This window comes from Diceros bicornis, chromosome 31 (genome assembly GCF_020826845.1).
Source record: "Diceros bicornis minor isolate mBicDic1 chromosome 31, mDicBic1.mat.cur, whole genome shotgun sequence".
NCBI lineage: Eukaryota > Metazoa > Chordata > Mammalia > Perissodactyla > Rhinocerotidae > Diceros > Diceros bicornis.
In genome coordinates, this window is record NC_080770.1 from 14,063,183 (window position 1) to 14,069,004 (window position 5,822).

General features: G+C 37.8%; 1 pseudogene; it reads left to right on the top strand.

Moving 5' to 3' along the window:
- Nucleotides 1-4,428: 4,428 nt before the first annotated feature.
- On the top strand, nucleotides 4,429-5,388 carry LOC131395546 (olfactory receptor 5AN6-like; annotated as a pseudogene).
- Nucleotides 5,389-5,822: the final 434 nt, after the last annotated feature.

The following is a 5,822-nucleotide window of genomic DNA, read 5'->3' on the forward strand; positions in this document are numbered from 1 at the left end:
AATCCTGTAGATCATCTAGGCTTTCTTTACTCTTTTTTATTCTTTTTCCTTTGCTCGGCTCTGACTGGGTTATTTCAAACTTCTAGTCCCCTAGCTCACTTACCTGTCTTCCATTTGCTCTATTCTATTGCAGATGCTCACTATTGCATTTTTCATTATATTCATTCAATACTTCAGGTCCAGAATTTAGGTTTTTTTTTCTTTTATAATTTTCATCTCTTCGGTATCTCATTTTGTTCCCTTTTTTTTTTTTTTGTGAGGAGATCAGCCCTGTGCTAACATCTGCCAATCCTTCTCTTTTTTTTGATGAGGAAGACTGGCCCTGGGCTAACATCCACGCCTATCTTCCTCCACTTTATATGGTACGCCGCCACAGTGTGGCTTGCCAAGCAGTGCGTCGGTGTGTGCCCGGGATCCAAACCGGCGAACCCCGGACCACCGCAGCGGAGCGCGAGCACCTAACCGCTTGCGCCACCAGGCCGGCCCCTCATTTTGTTCCTTTATTTTCCTGATGTCATTAAATTGTTTTTCTGAGTTTTCTTGTGGCTATTTTAAGCAGTTATTTTAAAGGCTTTATCAGCTAGGTTGCAAAATACTGTGTTTCAAATTTTGTTCTTGGAGAATTATTGTTATGTTTAAGTGATGACATGTTTTCTGGATAATTCACATTTCTTATAGGTTTATGTTGCTGCTTTAGCATTTGAAATAGGAGACATCTTAAGTCTTTACTAGTTGCCTTCAGAGGAGTGTATTATCTTTGTAATGTTATATTTGGGGTTTCTCTGCCTTTGTATGAGTGCGTGTGCTCCATCTTCTTTCTTCATCTTCTTGTAGAATTCTTAAGATACTGTATTTTCTCTGGTTTTTACCACTAACCAGGCTGGCTACTGGAAACCTCTTTTTTTTTTTCCCCAGAATGTGACACTAAAGCTCATGTTTGTGGTTTCTGCCTTTCTCACACACCCAGGTGTGCTTTTCTGAGAGCATCATTTACTGGATTTACTCTCATTGCTTCCCTAGGAAAAGTTACAAGAAGCCAGTTGCAGAGTGGAAAGAGGTGTGGGTTTAGCACTGGGAGGTTGGGTGTCCCATGCATTTGGTTGGGAGATCCACTGGTGAGGTACTCCTGGAGGATCATGGGTGGACCTCATGCTGAAATCCTGAGTGTATTCAGCAGGAACTATGTCTCATTAATGCCTTTTGATATTTTTATTTACCCCTTTCCTCATCTCCCTTCTCTCACCAGTCATGGACTACGTGCTCAGTAATCTAGGTATTCAGGGGAGAAATGGCTTTCTCCAGCTGTGTCTGACAGTACAGGGGTAACCTGGGCACTCATTCACTGTTCTTTTTCCCCTGCAGGATAGTTTGCCGCTGCTGAATAGTTTATCTTGTGCAGTGTTGCCTTGAGGGCAGTGGTGCTGGGAAAACTCCTTTCATTGTCTCCACCAAGACCAAATTCATTCTTTTTTTCTGTTCCAATAGTGCTGAAATCCCCAGAGGAAGACTGGGCTTCCACAAAGCCTCTCTCATTCATGGTTGTGTCCCAAATCTGTACTCTCCAGGTTTACCTGACCATTACCATGATGGTTGGGGTAAGTTCACTGATTATTGCTGTTTTATTTAACCTATACTGAAGTCTGCCTACCTATTACTGGATGCATAAGTGGGAAAACTGCCTCCTGGTCCCTTGGCATTTGGTGCTGGATACTACAATTCCCACAAAGCAGCTTTGTTTGTGGATGGATGTCCAAATCATTGTCACAAAACAGGAGAAAAAGGAGGAATGTCTTTTGCTGCTAAGACGCTGATGTCACTCCTCTCTTGGTGATTGTTAATCTCATTCATCTACTTATGTAGATATTCAGCCTAAATATTATTATAATTGTGACAGCAAAAAAAACACCAAGTAAAAATTTTTCTTTAATGGAATTCTGAGTTGGTGTTGCCCCCAAGGTATCTGACAGTAGTAATACAAATCATTTTTGTAGGAACACATTTTAAATTCAAGCATCAATGATTCCCACAGATAAATGTTAAGGAAACACGAACAAAAGATTGAAAAATCACTGAGCACACAATTAAACAAGGCACCCGAGCAAAAGTTAGCAATAACCAGAAAATATAGAATGAGACATGCAAAACTATGTATTTATATTATTAAATAATTTAAACAGGTGTGTTTAAGAATTTAAATAAAGAATACTATGAAAGTGTGATGAAATAATAAGAGACTATCAAAACTGACCATTTGAGTAAAGAAAAAAGTGGAATACCTAGAGAGAAAACAAAATATTATGATTGAAATTTGAATTTCCATGGATGAGTTCAACAGAAAATTAACACAAGTTATGATAGAATGAATTTCCTGTGTGAGAGATCTGTAAAACTTAACTGTAACACAGTAGAAAAATACGAATAATGGATGTTTCAGTGTTGTAGAACGTAGAGCAAGAAGATTCAACATACATCTTAATCAGGGTCCCAGAGGCATATAATAGAATTATAGAGGCAATTTTCAGAGCATGATCTGTATTTGGTAGGCAGTACATCAGCCTTAAGTTTACCATATTGAATGAATGAACATTAGAGGAAGCTGAGAATATCTCCAAGATTACAAGAAATAGAGTATATATTGTAGCTGCTCAATCAATCTTTTTGATGTCATGATTGTTAGTTATGATGATGATGGTGATGATGATGAATGAAATTTCTGCTCTCTTATCACAAAATTCTCCCTCCATTCAGTCTCACTGTAGACAGAACAGCATCTGAGTCTGGTAAATACATAGACTGCTACTATTTCTATTTCCATATTCATGACATATCTTGAAATTTTTTCTAATTTATAACTTCATTCCTCCAGAATACTTTTCAAAACAGTGTACCATGAAGCCATGACTAATCTGATTTTGAGAATTGAGCCCTTCTACCTTACTTCTCAGGCTATAGCCTTATGCTTCTAAGAGGATTTTCTATTTTTATTCATTTTTGGAACTAAGAGGCTAGGAAATGGTTGGGGAGAAGTAAGACGTTTTGGATGGCTAATGCTGAGAAATATTTGTAGTTCATAGACAGTTTATTTCAGTAATATCAAAGCCTTTCTCTAGGGAAAGCACTAAGACTTCTACATTTACTCTTATACACAACTCCCAGGCTACATTTGGCATCTATTTTCAACCTTACAGCTTCCCATGATTTACTTTCCAGTTTGAGTTTATATGAACAAAATGTCTTTGTGTTGGGAGATGTTTTCATGACCATCTAGAGAGGTGATAGCTATAGCATCTTGAAAGTGGCATACGGTGCCTGAGGCAAAATATTCTTTTGGTTATTTATGATTTGTCCTGAAGACTTAGTGTTTGCCTTCCCTGGACTGACTCCAGTCAGAAAAAGAGAAGGAACTTTCAGAAATCCTGCCTCAGTCTTCTAATCCCCATATCCATTGACTAAGCATCCTAACCATTACATGAATTCAGGTCACTCTACTTTGTAAGACAAGGCTTGAATCCAGGAACTATTAATAGAATCGACAGTGATTGAGAATCTAATGAAACCATATGCAAAGTTGGTAAGTTTTGCAGTTTTTATCCCCCTAGGTAAAGGGTCCAGAGTTTCCAAAGATTTTTACAATATCACTGACTCAAAGATGATCAAGGATCGTTGTCCTATATAATTTAAATCATAAGAATCTCTGACTTGAGGAAATAAAAATATGCATCTGCAAAGAAGGGAGTATAATGTCTCTTACAACCTTATCTTATCTAACTTCTCAGGAGCCTTCCTAGTGTCATTATGTTTGGTAAGTCATATCCATGTCTAAGCTGCTTCTGAGTGTGTGACTCTTCCTATCATCCTATTATATTAGTTTTATATCTCTCCAGGTTTTATGAAAGCAGAAATACAGTTACAGTATTGTCTACTCTCCCTGATTGGAGATTAATTGAATATTAGATTTCAAGGAGATTTAAAAAAGAACATATTCCACCAATCTCATCTTATGTATGAAGCCCAGCATGACTCATGGACTTCCTCAAGCACTGAATTAATATCAGAACCATAGCTGAGAAGAATCATTCTTTTTCACCATAGTGAGAGATGATAGTATTGTTCTAATTTAGTCTATTTCCATTTCTCATATATTTGTAAAATATGGACTTGGAAAATATTAAATTAAGTCCTTTTAGGGCATCATGTACTAATGATGCCCATTAACTATGTTCTGTCCCTAAAAAGAATGACAATATTTATCACAGAGTGTTTTTCAGTTAAGGTTGGTGATTGTAAATGAAAGAAATGGATTACCTTAGCATAGACGATTTAAGATGTATATTTCATCAGGTGCATGAGTGCAAAAAAAAATGAAGAGTATTTCTTTGTGTGTTTTGAGAGTGAAACCATTTCTTTTTCTCCTCTTCTTCTCAGCAGATGTCACCAAGCATGTCCATGGAAAGAAATAGAAATCACACCTTTCTGGCCATGTTTGTTGTCCTGGGACTCTCAGATGAATAAGAGTTGCAGTTTATCCTCTTTCCAATCTTCCTAGGGATCTATCTTGTGACCCTAATCTAGAACCTCGGTCTCATCATCCTAATCAGGATGGACTCCCACCTGCACACACCTATGTACTTTTTTATCAGTTTCCTGTCATTTATAGACATCTATTATTCTTCTTCTACCAGCTGAAGGATGCTTTCAGACTTTTTAGAAGAAAAAAAATTATTTCATTCATTGCCTGTGCCACCCAGTATTTTGTTGGGTCCTAGATGGCTCAGGCTGAGTGCTGCCTCTTGGCTGTCATGGCCTATGACAGATATGTTGCTATTGGTAGGCCTCTGCAGTACTCAGCCATCATGGCTCCTGACTTCTGTCAGAAAACAGTTACTGCGCCTATGTGAGTGGTTTCCTTAGTAGCTTAGCTCAAACAATCCCTTGATTTCATCTCTACTACTGTGGATCAAATATTATTCAGCATTTTTTCTGTGACACAGCCCAGATTATTACCTTGTCTTGCTCCAGTCCCTTCACAAGCCAAATGATTCTTTTCCTGGTAGCTATTTTTGTTGGATTCGGTTCTTCCTTCTTATTCTCTTATCCTATGGTTTCATTGCAGCTTCCATCCTGAAAATATCCTCTGTCAAAGGTAGTGCCAAGGCCTTCAATACCTGTGCCTCCCCCCTGTTAGTTATGACAATCTTCTACGGCACAGGCCTCTCTGTGTACCTGCATCCTGGCTCTAGCCACTCTGAGAAGCAGAACAAGGTGCTGTCAGTGTTCTGTGTTACCCTTATCCCCATGTTAAACCCTCTTTTCTATGGTCTGAGGAACAAGGAGATCAGAGAGGGCCTCAAGAGGGTGGTAAAGAGGGCAACACACTTACTGAGGTAAGAACAATATTTGTGCAGGTATTATTTCCCATAAAAGGAAAAAAAGAACAAGAACATCTAAGTAATCTTTTGTAGGTCACATGATAGCTAGGTAGAGAGAAGAAGTGAAAACCTGGCTTCTTGATTCCTGGTACCATTTTGTTTAGTGCCACCAGCAAGTGATCTATCTGAGATAATGTCATCAACATTGTACTCAGTTAAAAATGCTTGGTTCCACGATTAGATCAATGTATGTAAAACTACATGATTTGAGAATCAGAGGTTCTGATAGATATTATATGTAGATAAATGAGAAGACCCTAGGGAGCCACACAAATGCTTCTTTCCTCTTCAATTTTAAAAATTTATTTTATTTTTAATTGTTAAGCACTTATTCATATTTCAATAAAAATTAAAAAATGCGTAAAATTACATCTGTGAAAGTTTAAAAATAAT